Source organism: Mustelus asterias, chromosome 5 (genome assembly GCF_964213995.1).
Source record: "Mustelus asterias chromosome 5, sMusAst1.hap1.1, whole genome shotgun sequence".
Taxonomy (NCBI): Eukaryota; Metazoa; Chordata; class Chondrichthyes; order Carcharhiniformes; family Triakidae; genus Mustelus; species Mustelus asterias.
Window position 1 is genome coordinate 25341194 of NC_135805.1, and position 19375 is coordinate 25360568.

The 19375-nt window shown below is 42.5% G+C and overlaps 1 long non-coding RNA gene across 2 annotated transcripts in view; it reads left to right on the plus strand.

The window, feature by feature from the left end:
• Window positions 1–19375, plus strand: part of LOC144493418 (uncharacterized) — a 583821-nt gene that overhangs the window by 354239 nt on the left and 210207 nt on the right. For both annotated transcript variants that reach the window (XR_013497740.1, XR_013497741.1), the window contains exon 5: window positions 5016–5144. This is a non-coding gene — a long non-coding RNA (uncharacterized LOC144493418). The remainder of the gene's footprint in view (window positions 1–5015; window positions 5145–19375) is intronic.

Genomic DNA, 19375 nt, shown 5'->3' on the forward strand with positions numbered 1-19375 from the left:
CTTAACCAAGGACAAAAGTGATCCTTCTGCCAGCCTGTGTTATCGGGCTTCGACTGATCCCAGCACAGTGAGGCTGGATTGATTTTTTTCGGGGAGTTTAGTAACTTCTAGCATTATTCCATCCTTCGCCGAAGGTGCTGGGGTAACAATGGGAAAAGCTTTTTGTTATTGCAGGGGAATTAAGAACCTACAAATTGCCCCCCTTTTGCTGAACCTGCAATCGCTCGCAAGACATGAGCGAGTTTAATTATTGATAGGAGCCCTGGAGGCTATCTGTAATTTAAAACCTTGCAACCACATCTGTTTCAAAACCATGGTATCACAGAAACTAAAACAAGGAAATGCCATGGCATTTTAATGTGAAGTCAATTTGGAAAAACACCCAACAACAATGACCTAATTATTGTCATTGCGAAACTGTTTCGTGTCATATTAACTGAATCGCACAGAGGCTTAAAAGTTTCATAAATTCAATGATGTGTGGGCTTGGTACAACTGCGAAAACATCTTCAACCTGATCTGCTCATCTCATTTTCTGAAGCTTTTGTCAAGTGGATGCAATGATCGGGCAGATTCTCAAATTTTATTTTGTAGTCTAAGCCACTAAAATCTGCAACCAAGCTGGGGAAGGCTTAAAATGTAATTCCCTTGGATAACTGACTGCCTTTTGGTCAGTTTTTCCATACACATGATGCCACGCTCCACTTTTGTCATTATTTGCAGCTCTTTCAATTTATTTGAATTCTGACATATCTCTAGTGTTGGTTTATCCATCTACAAACACTTCAAATTGAATGAGGGAGCATTTCAATTTAAAAGAAACATCAGCAGCATTTTTCAATAAAATCCAAATACCTTGAGTCAAGATCAGCACAATTTAATGGGCCTCTTTTTAAAGAACTCTGTTCTTCATATATTTTATTCTTCTGACAAGCGTGTCTTTTCCTGACTGGGTGGAATTATGCATTTTAATCAAAATAAGTGGGGACAAAGATAACAGTTCTGCAAGCTTTGTTATATTGTAGTGTCATCAACAATTCTCTTGGCCTGAAAACTGAACTTTCTATCTATTTTTTAAAATAAAGTTTCCAGTTCATTTCTTCACATACGCGCATGCATGTGTAAAATATTTTACTTGTTTTTCTCATGTGTGTGTGTGTGATGGAAGGTAAGGCTCATATAGAAAACAAATACCCACAGATGAGTGCCTGTTTTAGTAAAAACAAGATCGCGTCCACACCCTCTATTAACTTAATCGACCACAGCCCAAGACAAGGCATACACTTTTTTTTCAAGGTTTCCTCAGCAATAGTGAACCAATATAACATTCTTTTCTAACAGTCCTCCCACTGATAATTTTTTTTAAAAAAATTGGCGACAATCAATGTTGCATTTACTTGTTGCTTGTTCTTCTATTGAATTTAAATGTCAATGAATCCTTACAAAGTGTAACATTACTTCTGCCAAGCTTTGATTCCAACAATTGGGCTTTCTCATGTAGAGATAAGCTGCAGGTTTAAGTTTGAAATTATTTCCAGCTGATTGAAGAAATGAACTATTAAAGTGTGATGTCGGGTTGATACAGTGGGTGTGTTTCACCTTGTAGCATTGTGTCATGTTCGTACTAGGGTCATATGGCGAAGGTATGACTATCCTTGCACCTTTTGGTAGTTTTGCGTGGTGTTTTCTTTGGCCTGGCCAGGCAAGTGAACAAGTCTGATTGCCAACTCAATTTACCCACCACGCTCAGTTATAATTTCTTTCTGGTTAGGAATGACGACTGCTGAATCCTCATCTGTTTAAAATGCAAATTGCGTGGTAGGGTTTTTTTTTCTTGGCATCAGTATAAAGGCTTAATTACAATATAACCAATTTTTGCAGTTTTTGGATGTACATTCTGCATAAAGATAGCAAGTAGATCTGACTGTTTTAACTGATGTGCAGAGCTTATCAGTTATCTCTTTTTCATTTAAAAAATAAATTCGACACAGGTGCCTTTTTGAAGATGCGCAACCTATTTTTTTGTGTCCAAAGTTGCCCACATTTTGGGGTATTCGGGCTTTTGAGGAACAGGTATATTTGATATTCTGAGTGCAGTAATGTAATCAAGAATAGAAGCCATATACTCAGTAGTTTCACAATGTGTCATGTCTCTAAACTCTGGTTCATTCATGCACTGTGTGGGCACAATCGCTACATTAAACTGAGAAAAAAAAGGTGGAAATATATTTTGAGCAGTTTCAACATTCTATATGTGTAGTAAGGTATCGACATCACTAACCACAATTTGAATGCGGGACAGTGTAGCTGCTTTACCCTTTACTCCTTAATATAAAGCAAAAGAAAATCAGAATAAAAAGGTTGGAATGAATCGTTGCAGGAACAATTTGAGTGCGCAAGCTCAAAGTGCAGAAGGGACCCTATTTCAGTTCGATAAATGTGATACACACAAGCCAGATTTGACATGTATGATAACCGGTGTAACTGTGGGCGTATGTGCTGTTAGACATTGCTGCAGCTTCTGCAGCCTTCTAAATGCAGAAAAGAATTTCTGTTGTCGCTTGTGTAGGAGAGTTGTCACCCATCAGTTTGCTTTCTTTATTGATGCGAGGCAGGGTGGTGTCACGGACTGGTGCTGTCAGGAGTGGGCTCTCGTTAACCGTCGGTTAAGAAATATTTTTTTCTGTTTGAAAAAGAAGTGGTAATGGGCAGCCAAGCGCAGGATCGGGTTGTCTGCAGCCCACTGTAAACGGCACACATAAAGTGCTTGGTAATAACTCTATGCATTGTTTTGTAACTATCTAAATAGGAACAAAAAAAAAGGGGGCTCGCTACAAAGCATAAGATTTGGCCACAAGTGCTGATAAACAGAAGTGATAATAACGTCAAGCCTACAAAAAGAAACATTTAGCAAATAGCGAATTAAACTTTAGAAGACCACTAAAACCTTTACTGTGTGTGTTTTGTATTCGGGCATTGGGTGACACGAAAGGAAAGCATGAATCAGTCGCATTGAACTGAGTATTAATTGTGAAAAAAATCTAGTTCTTTAAGCACTTACAAATTAGAAACAATCCCGTGGGTTGACGCACAGGGATGCAGACTTAATCGAAACGAATGCTGGAGTGGATTAACACGGTGCACATCAATTCCCAGCTTGGGAGAGGTTGACATTTGAGGATGCAAGATGCCGTGATGCAGCCTTTAAAATGTGGGGCATTAGTGTGATCTTGCTCTACTTTATCTAATCTTTGTGTTTTTTATAAATAAATATATAAATAAGTCAAACTGAAACTTGATGGCTTTGCTGATTATTTTTTGTAATCAGCCGCAGGGAAATTTTGATAGGTATGGTTTTGTTTCACAACCTACACTAAACATCGTGAGGAAAATCTCACGAACTGAACTTACTTCAGTGACGGTCTCTAAAAGTCACCCTCCTCCTCTAAACCTAAAAAAAATATAATTATCGTCGTTATTTTGTTTGGCCAACTGTCCACAAATGAGATCTGTGTGCCCTTTTCTCGTAGTAAATAATTATTCATGAACATACCCTCATTCTTTCACGCAGTCTTCAAATTGCATTCCAATTAACCTCAAGGTTGTGATTTGCAATTTATTTGTAACTGAAGTGGCAGCCTAAAAAAACCTTAATATTTTAGCTCTGTGACTCCAACAATGGGTTTGAGCTATTCTCCTATTATATAAGCAGTCTTTTTTTTGGAAAAAAAGATCATTCAAAAGAAGTTTTAACTAATCTCTGTATTAAGCTAATGACTGATTTTAAGTCAAGTGGTGCCCTTGCTGGCATTTTCTGGGTTTTATTTTCCACTGCTAGAATTTAGTATGATTTAGCTCAGTCATTTTCGTTCCCGACACAGAGAAAACCACATGTAAGCTGCTGCTCCTACACTGAAACGAATTGCAGAAAAGTGGAAAATATCACTGATGATGTGTGTGTGTGTGTGGGTAGTTTCAGCTATTAAACCAGTATAGCTGCCTGAGTACAAAACACACACACGCGTGCGCACACACACGCACATACATTTAATAGTGGTTAGTCCTGAAGGTTTAGAAAAGTATCCATTTTTGTACAACTACTGGGTTCAAAAACTGTGCGCGACAGATGATTTCTGACGCAAGTTGTTTTCTTTGATCGTGGTTTGTCAGCTGATTCTGTTATTTCCTTGTCAATTTGACATACAAACCAGAGCTCAACCTAAATTTGTTTAGGACGGAAAACAATATACAATTTTAATTGAAAAACCTGTGGTGGTGCATCTTCAGATTGTCTTTTCTTTATATAATGGAGTGCAAGATGCTCTAGGGGTGGAGGGGGATTCAAAAAAGATAATTTGGTGCTGCTTTCTGTATGAGGCTGGTAAATCTAATATCTGAAGCAGCAGACTGTCATATATGTACAGAGAAAGCACTAAAAAAAATGCTTTGAATCTGCATCTGGCATAAATTTTTATCACTTCAACCCATTACAATTCTCTGCATACTTAACAGGTCCCGTAGCAGCAAGGATGTCAATTCATTGATTATCTAGATTAAAATCAAACTAAAAGCTTTTATTGTTTGTTATTCTGATGTGTCTAATTATCTATTTGAATTGTTTAGAAGTGCATGTTTTGTATATTTTCATTAAGGGTCAATTTTAAAATCTAAACACTGGAGCAACTGATTGGAAGGAATACTTTAAAAGTGAATTCTTCTTTAATTAAAAGACCAAGCCTAATATGTAAGAGAAAGAGGTTGCATCTTCTCTAAGTCAGTCCACTGATAATACAGCAAATTGCCATCCTGACCACAGCCACCCATTCCAAAAGCTGAAATACAAATCAACACATTTTTTTCTCTCTGTGCTGAAACAGTTGCCCTTAAGTTTCCAAACGTCGAAGCGTTTGTGCCACCGTGTGAATTATGATATCTGTCGCTGCTTAAAATAATTACCCCCGGCTTTTTTTAGATGATTTGTTGGTCAGTCTTTTCGCCTTTTGTTTATGTTTCAGAATTACTGAAAGCTGAAACAGGAAGCCGAGTTGTACTGTTTACCGAACATGATGTACTGTACTGCTGTACAATGATGAACTGTATATCCAGAAACCCCGGTAGTCCAGCAACAAAGCTGCACTGCGAATGTGAGTGGTGACCTTTCTTTATTCTGCACAAACCCTCTGGACCATTCAAAATCAATTCGATTAGTACAGACACATTATTGAGTTACAATGCAGTGGGAAAATAAGTACATATTTTTTTAATCTACAGTCTTTACTCTAGTGGAGATGATTATTTTTTTTCACAACTTCTCTTTTTTTGCGACATTTTGGCCCCATTGACCAGCAGAATGTAGATCCAGATCCAGATGATTGGACTCCCTAAACACCGGCTATGCAAATGAAAGCTGCCTCGCTGACTCAAAAGTATCAAGGTTCCACCTTGGTTACTTGTCATTAGTGACTGGTTGAAGTGACAGCTCAGAGCTTCCTCAGCCCAAACTGTTTTGTTTCCAACCAAATGGATTCGATCAGCGGGTTTTCTTTTTCTTTTGAAAAATTAGACTTTTTAGTGCAAATTATTCAAAATAGTACGTGACCCGAATTGAAATTGAAAGAAAATGAGAAAGAAAGTTATCGGTGAGATAGAAACTGTTTGTTTTTACTCATTCCACGTACAGCCTGTGTCTTGTGAAGTCACGGTAAGCTGTTCAGTTGCCAGTTTACACCAGTGGCGAAAGTCCATTGCTGCTCGTTCAGGGATGGAGCGGAGCTTGTATCTGACATGTGATGGCCCTAAAGGCCAATTCCTGCCATGTGTAATGTTGCATTGCAAGCGTATACTCGGTTGTTGTGATGGATAGTTTAAAAAAATTAATTATCAGTGTCACAAGTAGGCTTACATTAACACTGCGATGAAGTTACTGTGAAAATCCCCCAGTCACCACACTCCGGCGACTAGGGGATTTGGCTGCTGAAACTTCCACGGACCCCCTGGAGGCCTTTCACGGACAGTGTTCTGTGGACCCCCAGTTTGGCAACCCCTGATCTAAGTCATTAAATAGCCAAGGGCCCAGCGTTGACCATTGCGGCACTCCACTAGTCACAACTTGTCGACTTGACAATAAATCATTTATCTCCCTATGCTTTGTTTCTTATCCATTAACCAATTCTCTGTCCTTGATTAAAGTTTAAAGTTTATTTATTAATGTCACAAGAAGGCTTACATTAACACTGCAATGGGGTTACTGTGAAAATCCCCCAGTCGCCACACTCCGGCGCCTGTTCAGGTACACTGAGGGAGAATTTGGCATGGCCAATGCACCTGACCAGCACGTCTTTTGGACTGCGGGAGGAAACTGGAGCAGACAACATGCAGACTCTGCACAGGCAGTGATCCAAGCCGGGAATCGAACCTGGGTCCCTGGCGCTGTGAGGCAGCAGTGTTAACCACTGTGCCACCGTGCTGCCCATAATGACTGCAGTCAAGGTGCTGTAGTTATAAACTGTTAACCAGAGGTTTCATAAGTGCTCATGTGTTAACTTCACAAATACATTTTGCATGCAAATTCATTTCAGTGGAGCAAGGGCCAGGTATTTTGGTGCGTGTGAATACTACTATATCCTGATAACCACAACAGTGCTCCTCACTCGGGACTGCTTCCCACAATCGTTTTGATAAATGATGAACGATTGTTTTCTCTTTGACCAAGAGCAACGATTGCTATGGATCAACGGTAGAAAATAAGTGAAGTTGTCTTTATTCTGAAATTGGATAATTGCTGCAAACAATCATTTTTTTTTCTTTATTAGTGTCACACGTAAGGTTAAATTAACACTGCAATGAAGTTGCTGTGAAAATTTCCTCGTCGCCACACTCTGGTGCCTGTTCGGGTACACTGTGGGAGAATTTAGCATGGCCAATACACCGATCCAGCACGTCTTTTGGACATGCAAACCCATAATGCAAACCCACAACAAGTCTGATGGCTTCATAGAGGTGAGAACAGAGCAGTGAACCTCTGGGTGCACACTCAAATTCAGAGCCGCCAAGTGAGCATGATAACTTTTCGAAGACCATTATTACATGAGAAATAACAGGCTTGGAGCTTACCGCAGTGAACAGTGAGGAAACTCACACAACATTTTCCTATTGCTCGGACTTCAAAACTTAGATCTTCAGAGCTTGAACTTTCAGTTATTCATAGAATCCAGAGAATCCCTTCAGTATAGAAGGAGGCCATTCGGCCCGTTGAGTCTGCACCGACCATAATCCCACCAGGCCCTATTCCCATAACACCTCATATTTTACCCTGCTAATCCCCCTGACACTAGGGTCAATTTAGCACAGCCAATCAACCTAACCCACACATCTTTGGACTGTGGGAGGAAACCGGAGCACCCGGAGGAAACCCACGCAGACACGGGGAGAACGTGCAGACTCTGCACAGATAGTGACCAGAGGCTGGAATTGAACCCGGGTCCCTGGCGCTATGAGGCAGCAGCGCTAACACTGTGCCATCGTGCTGCCCAAAACAGAGAGACAGAGAGACTTTCAGCTAAGTTACATGAGTTGATTTCATTAAGCGTTTTATTTCAGGTCGTTTAACTGGGGATTTGTTGTCTAATCGCTGAATGCTGAGGATTGAAATTTCAGGGAATCCACACTGTCCTTCAGTAAGCTGAACGCCTGTTATTTCTAGTAGTGTAAGGTTCTCAGGTGATTTATCATGGTCTCTTTGCCTTCATGGCTTCTCTGTCATGTATTGACAGGATGTCCTCTCAAAGATGTAGAACGTAGAGGTTGCTTAGGGCCAACCCTTATGGAGCAAATGGCCTCTGTTCTTCTAGTATTGACTCACACATACATACGTACATACGTACAAATGTACAAAAGAAACAAGCAAGAACAGACCAGCGGCTCCATCAAGCCTGCCCCATCTTAAAGGAGGACAGAGAGGTTGAGGGATGGAATCACAGAGCCTGTAGACTAAGCAGCTGGAAACACAGCATGGTAGATGAAGGAAACTGCGGTGATCATGAGGAAAGAATTGGAGGTACGCATATTACTTGAAGGGCTGGAAGATTTGATTATTGTCACATGTGAAAAGTATTGTTTCTTGCGCACTATACAGACAAAGCATACCGTTCATAAAGTACATCGGGGAGAAGGAAAGGAGAGGGTGCAGAATGTAGTGTTGCAGTTACAGATAGGGTGAAGAGAAACATCAGCTTAATATGGGATAGGACCATTTAAAAATCTGCTGGCAGCAGGGAAGAAGCTGTTTTTGAGTCTAGAGTACGTGTTATCAGACTTTTGTATCTTTTTCCTGACGGAAGAAGGTGAAAGAGAGAGGTTGCAGCACTCCAAAGAAATGCGGGTTAGGTTGATTGGCCATGATGAATTGCACCTTAGTGTCGGGGGACTAGGAGGGTATCAAAATATGTAAACAGATTTTTTTTTTGTGCTGAAACAGTGCCCTTAAGTTTCCAATCGTTGAATCGTTTGTGTCACCATGTGATTTATGATATCTATCTCTGCTTGTTGTCGGTGCAGGCTCGATGGGCCGAATGGCCTCCTTCTGCACTGTAAATTCTATGATTCTATGGGGTAAGGCCTGGGAGCAAATTGAACACAGGGATTCCTACCGCAAAGCAGGTTGGCAGGGATTTTGTAAAATTCCTTTTCATGATGAGCATCAAGTGCTAAATGTGTGCTTGAGGTGAGCCAGTGAGACAGTTAATGATTGAAGAAGAACCTTTCCCCATGAGATAACTGCTGCCAGCAATGCCAGGAGACCTCGATTTGCTGCCTCAGGGATTGTATGAATAAATCAAGAGAAGGCTTCCCATAATAGAACAAAGAACAAAGAAACTTACGGCACAGGAACAGGCCCTTCGGCTCTCCAAGCCTGCACCAACCATGCTGTCCGACTGAACTAAAACCCCCTACCCTTCCCCTTCGTGTCAGGGGGACTGGGAGGGTATCAAAATATGATCAAAATAAAGTAAAAGTTATATTTACTTGTGTCACAAGTAGGTTTACATTAACACCGCAATGAAGTTACTGTGAAAATCAGTCGCCACACTCCGGCACCTGTTTGGGTACACTGAGGGAGAATTTAGCATGGCCAATGCACCCAACCAGCACATCTTTCGGACTGTGGGAGGAAACCAGAGCACCCGGTGGAAACCCATGCAGACACAGGGAGAACGTGCAAACCCCTCACAGACAGTGACCCAAGATGGGAATTGAACCCGGGTCCCTGGCGCTGTGAGGCAGCAGCGCTAACCACTGTGCCACAGTTCAGACATTATGCTTCCCTTCACGCTCAGATAGTCAGTGATGATAGAAAGCCATATTGCACACATCTTTTGGATGTAAAATCAGACCATATAACTCTCTTTCAGTAAACTGGTAATGAGAGCTGTTGTACATCGGCCCTGGGCATAACGTATGTGTTGGTGTCTGAAGGCAACACAGTAATTACTGATCTGAAAGTAGTCGGAGTAAAACCAGGGGTTTTACAATGCTGTGATTGTCTGTCACAACACTGACACTGGTTTCACAGGAGTCCCTAATAACAATCGCAAGTATTCAAGATACTGTGAACAGTATCTCGAATACTTGCATACAAAATATTATTCCTAAACTGTCTCAGTTTACAACAAATTAGGGAAGTTGACATAAACACACCATTTACAATAAAGCTTTTGTGCATTTCGTGAAGAACTTTTGTTCATTTGAGGCGATTTAAGTTAGTCATAAAACATTTTCCATTTCGGGCAGGCAAAGGTCAACATCGAGCACTCTGAGGTTGGATAGCACAAATGTAAGAGCAAAGCTTCCTTTATTCTGACGCAGAAGACATTCTTTTCCAATTTCCATACAAGCCATTGTGTGACCTCTTGAGTGAAGTTACGGAATGGTTCTGCATTGGGGGCAATTTGATGCTGCTGGGTTGAAACTTCAGAAAAACTATTTAAGTTTAAGTTTATTTATTACTGTCACAAGTAGGCTTACATTAACACTGAAATTGCTGTGAAAATCCCCAAGTTGCCACACTCCAACGCCCATTCGGGTACACTGAGGGAGCATTTAGCACGGCCAATGCACCTAACCAGCACGTCTTTCAGACTGTGGGAAGGAACCGGAGCACCTGGGGGATACCCATGCAGGGGAGAATGTGCCCAGACAGTGACCCAAGCTGGGAATCGAACCCGGGTCCCTGGCGCTGTGAGGCAGCAGTGCTAACCACTGTGCCACCCTGAATTCATAACGGACCCTTACAGCTGACAGTGAGAGCAGACATTTACTTCATCAGACTGACCAGGATTTAAATTCAGGTCACCAGAGGCAAGTAACCAGTGTGCCTAAACTGTAATGTTACTATAAATGTTGAAATTGTTGCTACTAGTGATGATTAATATCCAGAAACACAGCAGTTTGTTTGTTTGGTCAAATGTGCATCTGAAAGATTGTCACAAGTCTCAGCTGTGGCTTAGTTGAAAGTGCCCTCGCCACTAAGCCAGTGTGTTCAAGTCCCACTCCAGGGCTTGAGCACTACACTTAAGGCTGACACTCCAGTGCAGTACCACGGGAGCACTGCACTGTCAGACGTGCCATCTTTCCGATGAAAAGTTAAAATGAGGCCCTACTTACTTGCTGGCTGGATATGAACAAAAGGATTCCACAGCACTATTTTGTAGAAGAGGCAGGGGAAGAGCATCCCTGGCACCCTGGCCAATGTTGACCCTTCAACCAACATCACAAAATAACAGGCTATCTGGTCACTAGCACACTGCCATTTGTGGGAATTTGCTGAGCGCAAGTTAGCCGCCATATTTCCGAGATTGCAACAGTGGCCACACTACAAGAATGACTTCACTTGTTCATAGAGGAATCATAGAATCCCTACAGTGCAGAAGGAGGCCATTTGGCCCACCAAGGACAATCCCACCCAGGCCCTATCGCCATAACCCCATGCATTTACTCTAGCTAGTTCCCCTGACACTAAGGGACAATTTAGCATGGCCAATCCACCTAACCCGCACATCTTTGGACTGTGGGAGGAAACCAGAGCACCCAGAAGAAACCCACGCAGACATGGGGAGAACGTGCAGAATCTGCACAGACGGTGACCCAATCAGGGAATCAAACCCAGGTCCCTAGCGCTGTAAAGCAGCAGTGCTAACCTGCTGTGCCACTGTGTCGCCCAGACTTGTCCCAGAGACGGTGGTCCTGAAAAGCTGTGTGTAAATGCGAGTCAACTTTAAAATATACTGCAGTTAATTTTCTGCCTCGTTTATTCTCCACGTATCCTCTCAGCTCCTGAGGTAAAGGTTGTGTCTGCTCTGCCACAAATGTCACAGTTGTCATGGAGCGGTAGTCAGTTTCCTTAAACTTCTTCCTCAGTAGCTGACTGCGGCACACTTTGCACCACCCACTTCTGTTTATGTCACGTCCAAGCAAAATTTTAAGACATCCCAATTCTCTTCACATCTTAAGTATTCAGAAGTGTAGTGACTGTTATGTTGGTCTGTGGTGTGGCCGATTTGCAGACAGCAAGATCCACAGACAGCAGATGAAAGGAATGAGCAGTTTTTTGATGGCAGTTCCTGAGGGCAGAGCATTGGCCAATGTTGTGAAGTTGAGTTTGTAAAGATGTAAAAGAATTGGAAAAAAACAGTGCGTGGTCCTTGTAAAAGTTGGTTTTGTGTTCAGTGCTTGAATGTTTAAAATACTGGGTACACAGATTGCAACAATTGTAATGAGGACCAAGCATCAGGGTTGCCTTGGTAACAGGCTTTGCAGGCTTCTGCATTTTGATAGCCGATCAGTTTAAAGAAGACACTCAGCGATGAGGACCCTATCAAATTTGAATTGGCCGTTGTTGACACCATCAGAACAATCCTGGTGGGGAAAAATGCATGGCTCATCAGGAATATAAAAGTAGGAACTCAGTGTTCAGTTCAGTTTAGTTAGTTTAGTTCAGTGGAGTGGAACCGAAAAGCTGCCAACTCTCAATACGTACAGAGGGCAAGAGCGGCTCCCTGCCAGATTAACATACCTCTTAAGAGAACTCTCCATCTATATACCAGAAGGGTACTAAATCAGAAAGAGTTTACTGATAGCGACATCGACAAAAGAACTCCAAATGTTTTTCCAAAGCCATAAAACCTTTCTACATTTTTTGAGAATGACTAAATTGGTATTATTATTTTTTTGGTAATGAATGGTCCTTGTATTTGTTTGAACAGTGTTCCAGTTGAATTCTATTTTAATTGATATGCTTGTTTAGTGATATGCTTGATAATTGTTTAGTTAAAGTTCCTGGTTGGTTAAATAAAATAACTTGTTATCATTCACTTAGAGTGTCAGGTCTTCTGCTAATGAACCTCTAAACGTTAATGAAGAACAGTTAACACCTTCCCAAACACGTTTGATAGATTATGAAGGGAGGTAAATGAGATTAACCTCTGCATCGTAACATCAAGCACCAAAGTAACTTTCTGTCCTTCTTTAAAGACACCACAGGGATCTTGTACAGCCTGAGAAGCAAATAGACAACCTGTTGCTGCCTTCCCTAATTTCCTTCCTGAGTCAGCCTTGAGGAGGGTAGGATGCACCCTCTTCTTTCGATACCTTCTCACCTCCCAATCCCAGTAGTTACGGGAGGCTGTGGCTTAGTGGTATTGTCATTAGACCAGTAATCCAGAGACCCAGGGTAAAGCTCCGCAGGCCCAGTTTCGAATCCCACCACAGCAGATGGTGAAATTTGAATTCAGTGCAAGTCTAGAATTTAAAAAGGTGACCATGAAACCACTGTCATTAAAAACCCAGCTGGTTCCCTAATGTCCTTTAGGGAAGGAAATCTGCCGTCCTTACATGGTCTAGCCTACATGTGACTCCAGACCCACAGCAATGTGGTTGACTCTTAAATGCCCTCAGGGATGGACAATAAATGCTGGCTAAGCCAGTGACACGCACATCCCATGAATGAATAAAAAAAAGAAGAAAGTCTTAACTGATACCTCAAACCTCTCAATGACTGAAAAATCACAGGAGTTAACCTAAAGTCTTATTAATCCAAGGAACAGTATCCTGGGATGGTCATACACTGTGCCACAGTGCCACCTGCTTCAGCTAATTTTATTTAGCTCCACACATAAAGTTTATTTATTCATTTCACAAGTAGGCTTACATTAACATTGCAATGAAGTTACTGTGAAAGTCCCCTACTCGCCACACTCCGGCGCCTGTTCGGGTACACCGAGGGAGAATTTAGCATGGCCAATGCACCTAACCAGCACGCCTTTCGGACTGTGGGAGAAAACCGGAGCACCCGGAGGAAACCCACGCAGACACGGGGAGAACGTGCAAACTCCGCACAGACAGTGACCCGAGATGGGAATCGAACCCGGTTCCCTGGCGCTGTGTGGCAGCAGTGCTAACCACTGTGCCACCGTGCCATCCCGCCATCATATTACAAAGATGTTTGCTAAAGACTTCAGTTGGCAATATATTCGTGGCAGGATGTTGATGGTTGCATGTGCTGAACAGTAACACTCTCTGTGCTTTCAAAAAAGAGCTGTGCTGGTTCCTGACGAGACAGCCATCAAATCATATATAGGGCAAGTATCTTTATTGGTAACGCTTGGTTCGTGTGATCTTTTATCAAACCAGAGAAAATAATTTCCATCTAATGAACCTGGTTATCCTTTTAAACACCCCAATTAGCTCACCCCCTCAACTTTCTGAACCTTTTGATTTGATTTGATTTATTATTGTCAAAGTATACTGTATATTGAGAAGGAAAGGCGAGAGTGCAGAATGTAGTATTACAGTCATAGCTAGGGAAAGATCAGCTTAATGCAAGTTAGGTCCATTCAAAAGTCTGACAGCAGCAGAGAAGAAGCTATTCTTGAGTCAGTTGGTACGTGACCTCAAACCTTTTTATCTTTTTCTCGACGGAAGAAGGTGGAAGAGAGAATGTCCGGGGTGTGTGGGGTCCTTAATTATGCTGGCTGCTTTTCCGAGGCAGCGGGAAGTGTAGACAGAGTCAATGGATGGGAGGCTGGTTTGAGTGACGGACTGGGCTTCGTTCACGGCCCTTTGTAGTTTGTTGTGGTCTTGGACAGAGCAGGAGCCATACCAAGCTGTGATACAACCAGAAAGAATGCTTTCTATGGTGCATTTGTAAAAGTTGGTGCGAGTCGTAGCTGACATGCTGAATTTCCTTAGTCTTCTGAGAAAGTAGAGGCGTTGGTGGGCTCCTGGTAGGTGGGAAGCTGAAATCATACAAGCCATCTTTATGCTATATACCCTTATAATTAAACCTTCTTAGTCCCAGTGTGATTCTGACAGATCTGTAATGTACCTCCTCCAAGGCCAATGTCTTTCCTGAGGTACAGTGGCCAAAACTGAACACCAATGGGCTCTTATCATGATTCTGTGCAAATTAAGCATTACTTCCTCTCTTTTCGTTTTTAACCCCTTAATGTAATGGCCAGTATTCTGTTGATTACTTTGTGTATCTACTTTTAGTGAATTTTGTACCTAAATCCATTTATTCTTGCTAGTTTCTTATTTATCACAGTTAAAACAATAATCCCTTCTTAAATCCCTTCTTGGGGAGGCAGTGACGTAGTGGTACTGTCGCTGGACTAGTAATCCAGAAACCCAGGGTAATGCTCTGGGGACCCGGGTTCGAATCCCACCACGGCAGATGGTGAAATTTAAATTCAATAAAAATCTGGAATTAAGAATCTACTGATGACCAGGAAACCACTGTTGATTGTCGTAAAAACCCACCTGTGTCACTTAATGCCCTTTAGAGAAGGAAATCTGCCATCCTTACCCGGTCTGGCCTACTTGTGACTCCAGAGCTACAGTAATGTGGTTCACTCACAAAATACCCTCAGGATGGGCAATAAATGCTGGCCCAGTCAGCGATACCCACATCCCGTGAAAGAATAAAAAAGGATAATGGACTGAGGCTGGCAATCTTTCAGTCCAAAGACACCATCGCTGAATCTCATGAGCTCAGAAAGTTTATGATTTATGCATTTACAATTTCTTCACCAATGTTTTTTAATACTTGGGGGTGATTTTAAACAAAAATAGGTGGAAAGACAGGCTGCAAGAGGGATGCAGACAGTTTCCAAAGAGATATTGAAAGGGGGCAAAAAAGTTGACAAATGGAGAATAACATGGGAAAATATGAAGTTGTTCGTTTTGGAAGGGAGAACAAACAGAACAGAGTATTATTTAAATTGAGAAAAACTGTAGAAAGCTACAACACAAAGGGACTTGGGGGTATTTATGCACGAAATACAGAAAGCTAGCACACAGGTGCAGCAGGTAATCAGGAAGGCTAATGGAATATTGGTCCTTGGTTCAAGGGGCTTGGAGTATAAGAGTTGGGAAGTTTTGCTGCAACTGGACAAGTTACTGTGAGATCACATCTGGAGCACTGTGAGCAGTTTTCTTTGTCTTATTTAAGGAAAGATATTCTTTCATTGGAGGCAGTTCAGAGAAGGTTTACTAGGATGATCCCCAGTATGAGGAAAGGTTAAACAGGTTGGGACATCACTCGTTGAAATTTAGAAGAATGAGAGGTGATCTCATTGAAACATAGGATTCTTAAGCAGCTTGACAGGGTAAATGTTGAGAGGATGTTTCCCTTCATGGGAGAGTCGATGTTTGATTTGATTTGATTTATTATTGTCACATGTATTAGTATACAGTGAAAAGTATTGTTTCTTGCACGCTATACAGACAAAGCATACCGTTCATAGAGAAGGAAACGAGAGAGTGCAGAATGTAGTGTTACAATCATAGCTAGGGTGCAGAGAAAGATCAACTTAATGCAAGTTAGCTCCATTCAAAAGTCTGGCAGCAGGGAAGAAGCTGTTCTTGAGTCGGTTGGTACGTGACCTCAGACTTTTGTATCTTTTCCCGATGGAAGAAGGCAGAAGAGAGAATATCCGGGGTGCGTGAGGTCCTTAATTATGCTGGCTGCTTTTCCGAGGCAGCAGGAAGTGTAGACAGAATCAATGGATGGGAGGCTGGTTTGTGTGATGGACTGGGCTACATTCACGACCTTTTGTAGTTCCTTGCGGTCTTGGGCAGAGCAGGAGTCATACCAAGCTGTGATACAACCAGAAAGAATGCTTTCAATGGTACATCTGTAAAAGTTGGTGAGAGTCATAGCTGACATGCCAAATTTTCTTCTGAGAAAGTAGAGGCGTTGGTGGGCTTTCTTAACTATAGTATCGGCATGGGGGGGACCAGGACAGGTTGTTGGTGATCTGGACACCTAAAAACTTGAAACTCTTGACCCTTTCTACTTCGTGTCCATTGATGTAGACAGGGGCATGTTCTCCTTTACGCTTCCTGAAGTCAATGACAATCTCCTTTGTTTTGTCGACATTGAGGGAGAGATTATTGTCACCACACCAGTTCACCAGATTCTCTATCTCATTCCTGTACTCTCGTCATTGTTTGAGATCCGACCTACTACGTCATCAGCAAACTTGAAAATCGAATTGGAGGGGAATTTGGCCGCACAGTCATAGGTGTATAAGGAGTATAGTAGGGGGCTGAGAACACAGCCTCGTGGGGCATCGGTGTTGAGGATGATCATGGAGGAGGTGTTTTTGCCTATCCTTACTGATTGTGGTCTGTGGGATAGGAAGTTCAGGATCCAGTTGCAGAGGAAGGAGCTGAGGCCCAGGCCAGGCAGTTTGGAGATGAGTTTTGGGGGAAAAAATGGTGTTGAATGCTGAGTATAGTCAATAAATAGGAGTCTGACATAGGTGCCTTTGTTAGCTAGGTGTTCCAAGGTTGAGTGCAGGGCCAGGGAGATGGTGTCTGTTGTGGACCTGTTGCGGTGGTAGGTGGATATAGTGGATCCAGGCAGTCCAGGAGGCCAGAATTGATTTGTGCCATGACTAACCTTTCGAAGCACTTCATAATGATGGATGTCAGAGCCACCGGGCGATAGTAATTAAGGCACGCTGCGTGGCGTTTGGACAGAGTCTCAGAATAAAGGGATGCCAATTTAAGACTGAGATGAGGAGGAATTTCTTCTCTCAGAGAGTCTTGGAACTCCTTGCCCCAGAGAGCTGTGGGGGCAGAGTCCTTGTGTATATTTAAGGCTGAGATCGATAGATTTTTGATCAGGAAGGGAATCAAGGGCTACAAGGAAAGGGCAGGAAAGTGAATGTGAGGAATGTAGGTCAGACCAGCTATAATCCTAGTGAATGGCGAACAGGCTCAAGGGACTGAATAGCCTACTCCTGTTCCTACTTCTTATGGTTTTCTCATCAGATCCTAGAGATCTTCAGTGCCACTATTTTCTCCAATGTATTATTGTTTCATTTATATTAAATCCACTTAAATTCTTCCCCTTGACTTACTTCTAGGTTCCCCTGTTATACAGTATTTGTCCCATTTCTCTATGTGAAGTACTCAGTTCATAGGTCTGCAATATCATTATTTTCCATTGTAGTCCCACCGACATTCATCTTTAAGTAAGTTTTTCACATTTCCCCGATGAACCTTCTATAATTTTGTTTATGGTCCTTTAGGCCGATCACTCCAGTTACAATTTATGAGATAAAACATTGACACCTAATGCTGACATTGTCTAATATTGAAACATATAAGATTTTGAGGAGGCTTAACAGAATGGATGCAGAGAGGCTGTTTCTCTTTGTGGGAGAAGGTGGGGAGCATTATTTGAAAAGGAGATGACAGTGAATGTCTTCTCTCAGAGGGTTGTTGTCCATTGGAATTCTCTTCTGCAGAGAGCAGTGCTGATGGGCCATTGAATGTATTCAAGGTTGAGTTAGACAGGTTTCTGATCTGTAAGGGGGGGGGAGTCAAGAGCTATGGGGACAGGCAGGAAAGTGGAGTTGTGGCCACAATCAGATCAACCATGTTCTTTGATTTTGATTTGATTTGATTTATTACTGTCACAGGTATTAGTATACAGTCAGAAGTATTGTTTTTTGCACGCTATACAGACAAAGCATACCGTTCTTAGAGAAGGAAATGAGAGAGTGCAGAATGTAGTGTTACAGTCATAGCTAGGGTGCAGAGAAAGATCAACTTAATGCAAGGTAGGTCCATTCAAAAGTCTGACAGCAGCAGGGAAGAAGCTGTTCTTGAGTCGGTTGGTACATGATCTCAAACTTTTGTATCTTTTTCCCAACGGAAGAAGGTGGAAGAGAGAATGTCCGGGGTGCGTGGGGTCCTTAATTATGCTGGCTGCTTTGCCGAGGTAGCGGGAAGTGTAGACAGAGTCAGTGGGTGGGAGGCTAGTTTGAGTGATGGACTGGGCTTCATTCATGACCCTTTGTAGTTTCTTGCGGTCTTGGGCAGAGCAGGAGCCATACCAAGCTGTGATACAACCAGAAAGAATGCTTTCTATGGTGCATCTGTAAAAGTTGATGAGAGTCGCAGCGGGCATGCCAAATTTCCTTAGTCTTTTCATTAAGTAGCAGAACATGATGGACCAAATGGCCTAGTTTTGTCCCCGAGGCTTTGTGTCATCCATGATCCAGTCTGTAGCACTGCCGCTACTCAGTCAAAACTTTGTGGGTTCAATTGCCAGGCCAGGGATTTGAACATATAAAAAAATCTAGGCTGGAGTTCCAGTTCAGTCCCATGGGAAGTGTCAACCTTTAGATGAGCTGCTAAACAGAGACCCTTCCTGTCCTCAGGTGGATGTTGCAGATCCAGTGGGATTGTTTTGAAGAGCAGGGAATTTTCCTCAGTTTCCTTCATACCTCATGTTGTAATATGTCTTAAGGGATATCAGCAGGGCAGCAGCAGAAGGGAAGTGTGTCATGTGATCCAGTCTTGGTTTCACTTTTGTGCTTGTGCTCTGCTGCTGAAGTCTCCAAGCTTTCTATCCACATGTATATGTTCTATGTGGGTAGGCTAAATAAGCGAACCCACAACGTATTTACCCAAACCCTAATGAGTGATTGATGCCTGTAAATCAGTGTAACAATGCAACATCATAGAATCCTACAGTGCAGAAGGAGGCCATTTGGCCCATCGAGTCTGCACCAACCACAATCCCACCCCTATCCGCATAACCCCATGCATTTACCCTGGCTAGTCCCCCTGACACTAAGGGGCAATTTAGCATGGCCAATCCACGTAACCCACACATCTTTGGACTGTGGGAGGAAACCGGAGCACCCGGAGGAAACCCACGCAGACACAGGGAGAATGTGCAAACTCCACACTGACAGTGACCTAAGTCAGGAATTGAACCCGGGTCCCCTGGTGCTGTGAGGCAGCAGTGCTAACCACTGTGCCACCGTGCCGCCCACAGAATGTCCTTCGTTTGTCAACC